General features: G+C 40.0%; 1 pseudogene across 1 annotated transcript in view; it reads left to right on the top strand.

Moving 5' to 3' along the window:
* Positions 1 to 6,040: 6,040 nt before the first annotated feature.
* The window catches only part of LOC147911476 (peroxynitrite isomerase THAP4-like), a 38,932-nt pseudogene continuing 32,129 nt past the window's right edge, over positions 6,041 to 12,843 (top strand). Inside the window, exon 1 of the transcript XR_015550940.1 lies at positions 6,041 to 6,261. The product of XR_015550940.1 is annotated as a peroxynitrite isomerase THAP4-like (transcript). The remainder of the gene's footprint in view (positions 6,262 to 12,843) is intronic.

Here is a 12,843-nt window from a genome sequence, read left to right as displayed (position 1 = left end):
ACTATGAAACTTCTAGAAGAAAACATAGGCAGTACACTCTTTGACATCGGTCTTAGCAACATATTTTCAAGCGACCTTGTCTGACTGGGCAAGAGAAACAATAGAAAAAATAAACAAATGGGACTACATCAAACTAAAAAGCTTCTGCATAGCAAAGGAAACCATCAACAAAACGAAAAGACAACCTAACAATTGAAAGAAGATATTTGCAAACCATACATCAGATAAGGGGTTAATCTCCAAAATATATAAAGAACTCATGCATCTCAACAACAAAAAAACTACCAACCCAATTAAAAAATGGGCAAAAGTCCTGAACAGACATTTCTCCAAAGAAAATCTACAGATGGCCAACAGACACATGGAAAGATGTTCAAAATCATTAAGTATCAGGGAAATGCAAATCAAAACTACAATGAGATATCACCTCACGCCCGTCAGAATGGCTATAATTAACAAGACACGAAACATCATGTGTTGGAGAGGATGTAGAGAGAAGGGAACCCTCATACACTGCTGGTGGGAGTGCAAACTGGTGCAGCCACTGTGGAAAACACTATGGAGAATCCTCAAAAAATTAAGGCTAGAACTACCATACAATCCAGCTATTCCACTGCTGGATATTTATCCAAAGAACTGGAAAACACCAATGGGTAAAGATACATGCACCCCTGTGTTCATTGCAGCGTTATTCACAATAGCCAAGACTTGGAAGCAACCTAAGTGCCCATCAAGGGACGAATGGGTAAAGAAGATGTGGTATATATACACAATGTAATACTACTCAGCCATAAGAAACGATAAAATTCAGCCATTTGTGACAACATGGATGGACATTGAGGCTATTATGCTAAGTGAAATAAGTCAGAGGGAGAAGGTCAACTACCGTATGATTTCCCTCATTAAGTAGTAGATAATAACAACAGCAAACAAACACAGAGACAGAGATTGGATTGGTGGTTACCAGAGGCGAATGGGGGAGGGAGGAGGGTGAAAGGGATAATTCAGCACAAGCATGTGGTGATGGGTTGTAATTAGTATTTGGGTGGTGAACATGATGTAATCTATGCAGAAATAGAAGTATAATGATGCACACCTGAAATTTATACAATGTTATAAACCAATGTTACTGCAATAAACCAAACATAAAAAAATAAAGAGAAGGCAATGGTGTGTAAACTTAAATGAATGTATGAGTATGGAAGAAAGACAGGAAATCCATAATCTCAGCTTCTGTCTCAAGAATTAAAAGAGACACACTGGAAAAAATACAGAATGGAAACAATAATAAAGATAAGAATCAATAAAATAGAAAAATACTAAAGAAACAAATCAGGCTAAAAGTTATTTTTAAAATATTAATAAATTAATAAACCAATAGCAAAACTGATTAAGGAAAAGAAAAAGAAATGAAACACAAATGACCAGTATCAGAAATCAAATAAAAAGTATTCTCTACAGAGTGCTTAGATCTTAACGAGATACACCATTTTGTGAAATACTTAGGACTACGAATTAGACAACAAAGGTCAAAATTCACTTTATAAAAAACCAATATACTGAAACTGATACAAAAAAATAACATAAAATAGGAAAACTCACATATCTACTAAATGAATTGTTAAAACATCAAGCCAACTAACCTACAAAAACAACAAACACTTTCCACAAGCAAAAATCTAGGTCTGGGATTATTAACTATTCCAGACAACAGAGGGAGGAAGTAAAGAAAGGTTCAGATTCCAGATTAGACTGAACACAAAACTAATAGAGATTTTATTCACATTGAATACAGTACAAAGATGATTCTTTACCACACAGGACCTCTGAAGTCATCTTTCCACTATACTACCCAATAAAGTGAACCTAGAGAAGAAGGGGAGAAAAAAAGCACAACACGTTAAATATTTTTAACACAGTAAAGAAACTGAGGTTATCTAAACTGAAGAGGAAAATGCTAATAGGTGACAATTACCATCTTTAATGTATGAAGAAGTCCATAGAAGGCTAAATTTAAAAAGTGGATATAAAGTGAAAATTATTTAACTAAACACAAAAAAAATTTTATTATATGGCAAAGTAATATAGCAGACAATCAACCAATCAATAAAAACCAATTAATTAATGTATATCATTGTTTAGAGATATTAATAATCAAGAGAACTGGTTTCTGAAGGTTGTGGAGAATTTGTCCCTGGAAACTTCTCAGAAACAAACATTAAGCCATTTGTCCTGGATAGACTTTAGACCTTCTCCTGCTGGGGCACAAGACTCCTTCAAGTTTCTTCTGTAATTTTAATCTACTGCTAAATTAGATGAGAGAAGGCATGGTGAAGTCAAATATGAGTGTGCTCTGGGGAGTTCCTTAGAGGAGTGGTGGAGAAACAGTAAACACACCTGGGATGCTGAAGGGTTCTGAGAAGCAGAGCAATAAAAGTGTAAAGGGCTTGAGACATATTAGGTCCTCAGTAAATAACCATTGTTATCACTAATAATTCATTTCCAATAGTGTAGATAAAAGAAAGTTGGCTATTCTGTCAAAAAAATCTTACTCAAAAATGTCTTAATTGAGGATTAAATAATCAAAGCTGGCTTTGTTTTTAATATTCTTTTCTAGCCAGGTAGGCTTCGAGGGAAGCAAGCAAAGGAATTGGGCGACACTTAGGAGAGTCACAAACCTTGAACTCAGAGTAATGTTTGCTTTAGCCCCTGAAAATTCAGGAGCCTCTAGATCCAAGTGCCAACACATTCAAGTTGTTGGTGAATCTTGATTAAGCTTTTGATACTTTTGGCTGTCTGCTCAAGCAAAGCATCCTTTGAAACCTAGGGTTTCTAAGCCGGTGGTTCTCAATGTGTAGCTGGTCAGCAGTATCATCTGGGAAATGGTCAGAGATGTAAATTCTTGGGTCCGCCATCCTACTGGATCACAAACTCTGGGATGGCCTCAGCATTCTGTGTTGCAGGGGACCTCCACACGGTTCTAATGCACACTGGAGTTCGAGAACCACTGTCTTAGGAGAAGCCAGTCCTAGGTACAACATAGGGTTAGCAAGGATTCCTCTCTCACGAGGGCTTCTCCTGAGGCCCCATGGACAAAATAAGGATTCTCCTTTATGGCCATAGGAAGAACTATCGGCTCAACTTCAGGCAGCCATCTTCAGGAATTTTTCGAATATGACCAGGAGCTCTGAAATTTGGGTTCAAAAAAGAAAAAACATAAAAGATTGGTTCAACATTCAAGAAGTTTTCCTGCTTCAGATTGAGGGTGGAGAAGTAGCTGAAATAGAGAAAATTTTCCCAGAATACTGATCTGTCATTTCTTGATGGAAACCATTGAGTTCTTTCAGTGGAACTAAACAATGACCAGGAAGGTTATGGTTAGTCTGATGTGTTAGAGAAGAAAGAAAACACAAAGATAAAGAAACAAACAAACAAACAGGACAGAGGGAGAGTAAGGAAGGGAGATAGACACAGCGACCATCAGTCAGAGGTGGTGAGAGGAGGCGAAAGGAATAGAAGATGCAGAGGGAGAGAAGCAGCTGCCGCTCGGTAGGAAACATACCTGTTGACGCTGTGCACGTGTGCCTTTCATAGAAAGGTGTAATGTTTCTAAAAAGCAAAGAAAATAAAAACAAATCCATCCAATTTAGTAATTTGTCCTAAATACTAATTGATCAGGTCTGATAACTCTGATGTCTTCCTTCTCCTTTATCTCATCCATGTCTCAAATTCTACGTCCTGCCCTTGTCTAAGGCTTCAGAAACACACCGCAATTCAAACTGTCACAAGGTGAACTTTTTAAATCATTTCAACTTCTTCTTCCTTGCCCTTCTACACAAAATAGATGCCCTACAGTGTTAGCTTACTTTCGATGCCTTTCAAAAAAACTTTAAAAAACTTTATTCTTAAAAGTACAGTTTTAGATTTACAGAGAATTGAACAGATAGTACATAGAGCTCCATACACCCACCGCACTGCCCTACCCCTCTCTCCCAAGCGCCATCTCCCCTATTACTAACACCTTGCATTAGTGTGATATTTTTGTTATAATGAATGAACAATGTTGAAACATTGTTATGAACTACAGTCCCTAGTTTGAGGGTCACTCTGTGTTGTACAGGTCCATGGGTTTTGACACACATATAGTGACATGTAGCCACCATTACGTACAGAACAGTCTCACTACCCTAAAAATCCTCTGAGCATCAGATTAGCTCTTAATGGCTTTTTAAAATACTAACAGTTGTCAGAATAACCTAAATTTTTATGATGAAAAATGTTCCACAGGTGCTAAGTTTTGTTAGTCTCACTATTATGATCACTATTAGAAATAATGAAAAAAATGAACCCCAATATAAATAGCAAAAGTTATAGAATTTTAAAGATAAAAAAGATCTTGAAGATGAGGAAACCCCATATTCTTCAAGACCCTGCCCTCCAGTCTCTCAACTTTCTGTGTCATTTATCTGCTGACTCCACTGAGGAGAAAGAAAGAAATCAATAAAGAAAAACAAAGCAAAAATTAGATTTTGGTTCTAAGTAGTCCTCTTGAGCCCAATTTAATCAAGCATGGATTCTTTTTTATTGCCTATTTGCATCAGGAACATAATTACTAGCTGGAGCCTAATTTGAGAATATTCATTACAAATGAAAGCTGTCATATCTAAGAAGAGAATGGAATTCACTGAGGCTTTATTCTTGGGACATTTGTAGGATTAAGTCAGGACACACTGTGAGATTAATAAATAAGTTCTGTATATTTTTCCTCTCCAAGACCACGGATTTCAGCCACACTTTATACCCATGTACTTTGCAACAATGAAAAACAATTAAACAATGACCTTGAATATTTTGCCGATTCATTAGTCTTTAAAATATAAATTGAGCAATTTAAATGTAGATGACTGAAAGACTATGGAGACTTCTAGATTGTCACGTTAGGTCCTATAGAAGTGAAGAATTGACTTTATAAAGCATTTCTATTCCTTGTCATACCTTGACAATAGTGCTACTGTGACTGTTTTAAAGAGGATAATGGCAGGCTTTACTTTAATTTGCACCTTTTTATTTTAAGTACATTTACTTAATATTTCTCAGTCTCCTGAAAACCTTTATCATTAAACTCAACCTTTATTTAAATCACCAGACCTATTTGATGAAGGCAACATGAACATTTACTTGCAAACTCCTCAGAAAATTCCTAATTTAACCTTACTTTGTATGATCCATTGTAGAACTCAAACAGGATTTGCCAGGCCCCTCAAAACGGCTCATAACTGTGTGTTTGTACATTTATCTGGGAAGATATTATCTAAGGGTAATTGTTCTTCCCAAACGCTGTCTTTACCTCAAACAGCAATACTTCCAAAGTTTTAATGAAAACGTGGCCAATTTGGTGAAAACCAAGTGACCTGTTTGTTTTAGCAGGCCAATGAGATTAAGAAAATAAGTATTTTAATTATTGTTATTGATTAGAAAAATCAGAAATTAAGGAAACAAACTGCTTTGTCCAAAGACATTTCTGCAAGTGAAATATGAAAAACTGACAGCTAGCCTCCCGTTTTAACCACTAAACCATAAGAAATGTAATACCGTGGGCAAACACTGGAGCATTGCCACCTGCACGAGTCCCCAGCGCTGTCGCCCCATCAGGGCCACAGATTAGGGGAAGGAGCCGACAGAGGGGAGACAGCTGTGGCCTCAGCGTCCTTCCTTCCTGGGTCAGAACTCGGTCCCAGCTGCTGCTGTCTAGTCTTCTGGGGACACGACACACATCGGGTGTTAAGGATGTCATAATTCTTTTTTAAACAAATGTTAGATCCTGTGACGTGCTTCTCAGGACAGGAGGAGCCACCTCAAGGGAAGGCAGATCTCCAGCAGCTGACGGTGATCCAGGGAAAGCACAGTCAAGGGCTGCACAGCGCCAGCCGGCTGACGCTATCTGTCTCAAGGACAGGGTCTCCACCCCCTCCCCCCTCCCCCCTCCCCCCTCTCCCCTCCTGGCTCTCCCCCAGCAGTTCCCATAGTATCCCCGAGGCTGGCGCATGCGCAGCACTGGCGCTCAGAGAGGCACAGGGGCCCGCGAGCAAGAGAGCCCCGGGGCGCGCGCACTGGAGGCAGGGTCCCTGGTGCGGAGGTGGCGGCCGCGCTGGGTTGTGTGGGGGGATTGGCGGTTTCTGGATCCTTCCTCGAGAATTTTCAGCGCTGGGGAGCTCTCCTTTCTGCAGTGTGGAGGAGCGCTGGGCAGGAGGCGGCGCTGAGGTAGGTGGTGGGCGGCTGGCTCGGGGTGGAGATCGCCGCCACAGATGGCGGGGAGCGCGGGGGCGGGGGCCGGGACTGCTGGCGGGCTGTCCCAGGCGGGGGAGCCCAACGCCTGACGAGGAGCAGAGGAGCGCCGCCTGGCTGGCCGGTCCCTCTGCATTGGCGGGGTCCCACCACAGCGGTGCCTCCTGCCCACCCAGCGGAGGTGCAGGGGGCGGCAGGGAGTCGCCTGCCCTCTGCCCGTGCCCTTAAGTTCGCGCCCCACCCCCACCCCATCTAGGCCAGGTCGCGACTCCCCGGGTGAACACTCTCCTTCAGAAGATGGCCTGTGGTCAGCGCTCCTCTGTCTGACTCCGCTCAGGCTATTGGGCTCCTCGTTGCGTTCTTTAAACAAATAAGCGTTCCTGCTTCCTTGGGACCACTTTTATAGAAAAACTAATCGCATTGGTTTCTGATAATTGACTCTATATTTGCAAGGTGAACTTTGAAGCCTATGAATTGTTGTAAACTGCATTTAATGAAAGGAGCTTTAAACAATCTTTGGTGGAAATTATGTAACTTCCTAATAATAACTCACCTTTGGTTAAGATAGATTGATGACTGATCAATTGATGATTGACATAATGTGTATGGAATTTAGGTTTCAGTGGAAAGGTTTTTCTTGGCAGTTGGTGCTAAAATTAAAATCGGATAAGGAGGAGCTTTTTAGAAGTAGTATGTAGTGTGTGTTTTGTCTCCGTACTCATTTAGAATCGTAAGAATTTAGATTTGGAAAGCCCATAGAACAATAATTTTGAAAGTTTGATTTGACTGACAAGGTGAAAGGTCAAAAGGCCAAATATGGTAGGATTTCATTTATATGATATTCTAGAAAAGATTAAACCATAAGGAAAGACAACAGATTGTTAGTTGTCATTAGTTTTAATATTTAATCATTTAGTTTAATCATTAGTTTTAATATTTCTGATTAAAAAAATACATTTTAATGATAGCATCCTAATTATGCTTTTGGATGATACCAGAAGTTCATAACCTATTAAATTCTCCAGTAGGAACAAATGACATGTTGGTTATTGGTGTCTTTGAAGTGTAAGTATTGGCGGTAATGAAATTTTTAACTAAGATTTTTCGATTCTAAACTACTGATTTTTTTACTAGATCCTGTTGGACATGGCATATTACAAGTTTCAAAAGGCTCTTTAAATTATTGTAGCAGGCTGAAGCTATTAAATTATAATGTCAGATCTTTATAGATGAAACAGGCAAAATACAAAAAGCCATTCATCATTTTATCTTTATCAAATAAATCTTATCATACACATGAATGACTTTTGGCTAGACAGACCTGAACTTGACAAGATGGACTCATTAGTATTGTGAACTTGTTTTGGAATGTTAAAATGGGAAAAGATATATTAGTTTTACCTGAGGGTGACCCAAGTCAATATGGTGGGTTTAGCTGTTTATATGCTCTGAGTTACGATCTTGATTAAAAAGCTGGTCATAGACATTCTAAGAAATTTGGACCATTTTATGTATCAATGTATTAAGACGTCCTATTTCTCTGATAGTTGCTGATTTCAGGGTGTCTGGGAAAAACAGTTTCTCAACATAGGTACTTTGGAATATAATTTTTGATTGTTGACTTATTGAATCATAGAATTGTTGAGTTGGAAATAATTTTAGTGGTTGTAGAGCCTAACCTCTTCAATTTCCAAGAAATGGAAAGTGAAGTTTCTGGAGTTAAGTCATCTATAGTCTGACTGCATCTTAGTGGCAGAGTTGGAACTAAATGCTCAGATGCTTGTCTCCAGGTTCCTAGTACAGTGCTCTCTGCGCTACGTACTATTAAGGAGACAAACTAATGTGTTGCCTTCTCAGATCATATATGTAGCCAGCAGGGTTGATTCTTTCCCATATGCATTTTTTTCTTTCTTTTTTAAATAACTACTAACCACAATTAATTCATTCCCTTAGCATGTTTAATGACTATCCTTGTGCGTGTCTCCTCGAGTACACGTGTAGACTCCCTAGAATGGACACCTGCCTGTGAGTAGATTGCTGGTCCAAAGGCTGATGTGCATCTGCAACTTGACGAGCTGCAGCCAACATCCTCTGAAGTTTTAACAATTTCCATTCCCGCCAACAGTGTATGAGTCATCCTTGCCCTGGGAATTGTCAGATTGGCATTGTCAGATTTTTAAAGTTTTACCAATCTGATGGGTGAGAAATGATGTATTTGTTTTCCTCTTGTTACAACTGTTTTGACAAATGGATAGAGCTGTGCAACTACCAAAATCAAGATACAGAACAGTTCCAGCACCCAGAACTCCCTTCAGCTGCTCTTTTGTAGTCAACTCTTCCCCCACCCTTAACCCCTGTCTGTTGTCTTTCCCTATGCTTTGTCTTTTCTAGAATACCATATAAATGGAATCCTACAGTATTTGGCCTTTTGAGTCTGGATTCTTTCATTTAGCACAGTACATTTATTTGAGTGTTCATCCATGTTGTTGACTGCATCAGCAGTTCCTTCTGTTTTATTGCTGAATGTGGTATCCATTGTATGAACGTACCACAGTTTATCCATCCATCAGTTGAAGGACATTTAAGTTATTTTCAGTTTTGTCTTTTTTGACTATGAATAAAGCTGCTATACATCTTTGCAAACAAGTTTTTGTGTGAACATAAGTCGTCTTCTTTTGGGTAAGCACCTAGAAGTGGAATTGCTGGGTCACATGGTATGTGTATGTTTAACTTTATTTTAAAAACTGTTTGTGTAGCAAAGTCATGGCCCAGAAAGATGTCCTAATCCCTGGAACCTGGGAATACATTAGTTTACTTGGCAAAGGTGAATTAAATTTGCAGATGGAATTAAGGTTGCTAATCAACTGACTTTAAAATAGGGAGATTACCCTAGATTATCCAGGTGGGCCCAGTGCATCATAAAGCACCTTAAAAGGGAAAGAAAAACAGTAGAGTAGAAAACGATGCAACAAGGGAAGCAGGGCCAGAGAGATGCAGAGTTCCTGGTTTTGAGGGTGGAGGAGGGGGGCCACAGCCTAAGCAATGTTGTGCTCTCTAGAAGCTTGAAAAGGCTAGGAAATGGATTAACCTTTATAGTCCCCCAAAAAGAACCTAGCTCTGCCAACACCTTGATTTTAGCCCAAGGAAAGCTGTGTCAGACTGCTAACCTACAGAACTGTAAAACAATAAATCTGAGTTGTTTTAAGCCAAGAAATTTGTGCTAATTGGTTACAGCAGCATAACAAACTCCACTTTAAAACTGTTTTCCAAGGAGGCTGAACCACTCTGTGTTCCCACCAGCAATGTAGGAGTGTTCCAGTTACTTTCCATCCTCATTAACACTCGGTATGGTCAACTTCTTGAATTCTACTCATTCTAATAGGTACATAGCAGTATCTCAATGTGGTTTTTATGTGCATTTTTCTCACGATTAATGACGTTGAGCATCTTTTCATGTGCTTATTTGCCATCTGTGTATCTTCTTTGGTGAATTGTCCAAATCTGTGCCCATTTTAAACTTGGATTTTCTTATTGCCGAGTTTTGAGAGTTCTTTATAGTCCTGTCAGATATTGGATTTGCAAAGGTCTTCTCCCAGTGTGTGGCTTGCCTTCTCCATCCTCTCACCAGTGTCTTTGGAAGGTCTGTGTAATGCAACTCGAGAGGCTCCACATGACATTATCTTCCTTCGTTGGGAAACAGTGAGGTTGGAGTACCTGAGTCCAATCAGACGTTGATCCGAGTTGGGGCCGGGTCTCACTTTTAGTAAACCCAGCCCTTTCACATTCCCCCGTTCCTGTTTGCGGTGCTCCCCTCCCCCGCATAGGTGTCTGGTTCTAAGTCTAGTAGATCTCTGTCTGCTTAGGTTTGGGAGCCCACAGAAAATTCAGCTACACCCTTCAGACATCTCAGCGCAGCCCTCCAGCCTCCTACCTTACATCACTTCACAATATGGCAAATTCCCTGAAGGTCAGACTAGCAGTATGTTTGACTTAGGCCACTTCCACCACTTCTGGAGGTTTCACTTTGTTTTGTGGAAGCTTTTGGCCTAGTTGCCCAGATTTCTGTGTGGCACCAAAACTTAGCACAGGTGCTGTGAGGAAGAGCAGTTGTGTGTGTGAAAGCCCTCAGGTTTCCTCTGCCACACCAGTCCTGCAGAATCACTACAAGTTTGGCTAGTTTCTCTTTTCCCTAGCCGAGGCTCAGACTGAGCAAGCCAGATCCTCGGCAAGCACCCAGAATCAGAAAATGCCTGCAGGGGAAAGAAAGATAAAAATACTTGCTCACATAAAAGAGTTTTTCTTCTTTCTGGAATTTTGGTTGGTTCTGAAGTTCTCTGATGCTCTAAAAATATATCTATAATTTATCTGGCTTTGTCCAGTTTTGCAGCAAGAGTGCTTTCCTGTCCTAGTCTACTCTAAAACAGAAGTTCCCGTGTCATTAATTTTTAACTCTGTCAGTTATACATTGTCAATATTATTATTGTTTGGTAAAGTCATGCTTTCAATGATTTATTCAGATGTTTACCCTTTTTTATCCTCATGATCCATTTTTACATCTTAGCATTTCTTCTATCAATTTTCTGTTAAAGTACATTCATTTTACTTTTTAATTTTTTTCCTTAAGTAATATTAGCTCTGGGCTAACGTCTGTGCCAGTCTTCCTCTATTTTGTATGTGGGTCACCACCGTGGCATGGCTGATGTGTGGTGTAGGTCCACCTCTAGGATCTGAACCCACGAACCCAGGCCTTGGAAGCAGAGTGTGCTGAACTTAAACCACTACACCAGGTGGCTGGCCCCCTTAAAGTACATTCTTTAGAAGTTCTTTAATGAGCATTTGTTGGTGTTAATACTCTTAGTAAATGTTTGCATAAAAATATGTTTAAGTCACCCCAGTTCTTGAGATATGGTTTGATTGGGTATACACTGAAAGTTATTTTCTCTCTGTACCTTGAAGATTTAATCCAACTCTCTCTTGCCTTCTATTGTTAAGAAATGTATCGTAGGCCTAAATGTAAGTTTCTGTAAGTGTTCTGTCCCTCTGTAGAGCTTTGAATATCTTCTTTTGTATTTCGTGTTCTTTGGTTTCCCTGGATGGATCTGACTCTAGATTTTTTTTTTTTTAATTGTGCTTGAGATGTGTTCAGCTGCCTGAATCTAGAATAGAAGTCTTTTCTCAGTTCTGGAAATTTTTTTTTTTTTTGTGAGGAAGATCAGCCCTGAGCTAACATCCATGCTAATCCTCCTCTTTTTGCTGAGAAAGACTGACTCTGAGCTAACATCTATTGCCAATCCTCCTCCTTTTTTTCCCCCCAAAGCCCCAGTAGATAGTTGTATGTCATAGTTGGACATCCTTCTAGTTGCTGTATATGGGATGCTGCCTCAGCATGCCCAGAGAAGCGGTGCGTTGGTGCGCGCCTGGGATCCGAACCCGGGCCATCAGCAGTGGAGCGCGCACACCTAACCGTTAAGCCATGGGGCTGGCCCCGGAAATTTCTGTTATGTCTGAATATTCCTTTACATCATATATATATTTATATTATTTGTGAATAGCTTCTGTTGGAATATGAATGTCCTTTTTGTTGTGTCTTAGAGGAGGAGAGTTCAATAGGGGAAGCTCACTCCACCATGATGCTGATGTCACTCTCTTCTATATATTTATATTACTTAATTCAAATATATATACACATACTTATTTATACACATTGAATATATATTCATTAAATACATATTATTTAATTCAATATATTATATTATTCAATATAATGATTTATATTATTCAAAAAATGTACATATCTTATTTCTATATATGATCCTGTACTTGACCAAACTCAAGGCAGGCTCCATTGAGGCCTCTTCTTGACTAGGCCTCAATTGTGGCCAATTATAACTCTGGCCTCTCAGCACAAGTCATTTCTCTCCACACACACATTATAAGACTTAAATGCTGAAATAGTTTCTAACAGCTCAAATCCACATCCTTAGGATGACCCCTGCCCCCTTAAAGTGCCTGCCTGAGAAAGCTCAAGGCAGCCAAAAGAATTGACTGTTCTGGCCAACACTCGATCATTGGCCCCTGACATCCCTTTCTTAGAGCATTTACCCAAAAGTGCTTACAAATGTGAATATTTCCTCTGTCCTTTTGAGTTGTATGTTTGTCTCCAATAACCCAGGAGTGCATTTCTCAAGGTCCTGAGAGCCATTCCTTGAGATGAGGACAGGGTGTCTGTCTCCCAGACTCTGAGAGAGGAGAGAAGTGAAACTTTGATCATTTCCAACCAGCAGACATGACTGGCCAGATGACACTGCACTGACCAACACTCTGTAACTTTTCCCTCCCTGACACTACTGAGCTCCTGCTCACCCCTCTGCCTGCTCCCTCATTCTCCCTTTCAAATGCCCAGTCACCTCTGTACAAATCAAATTGAGTTCAGTTCACCCTGTTCCCTCTTCCCTATTGCAGTGGTATATTACTGATTAAAATCTGTCCTGACCTCTTTAACTAGACCCTGGCTTTGTGTATACCCTACCTTTAACACACATACAGATAATCTCATGC

The sequence above is a fragment of the Ceratotherium simum genome, unplaced genomic scaffold (genome assembly GCF_057802395.1).
Source record: "Ceratotherium simum simum isolate JZ-2026a unplaced genomic scaffold, ASM5780239v1 HiC_scaffold_43, whole genome shotgun sequence".
NCBI classification, from domain to species: domain Eukaryota; kingdom Metazoa; phylum Chordata; class Mammalia; order Perissodactyla; family Rhinocerotidae; genus Ceratotherium; species Ceratotherium simum.
Note: the sequence above shows the minus strand (reverse complement) of the source record. Positions and strands in the feature narration are given on the sequence as shown.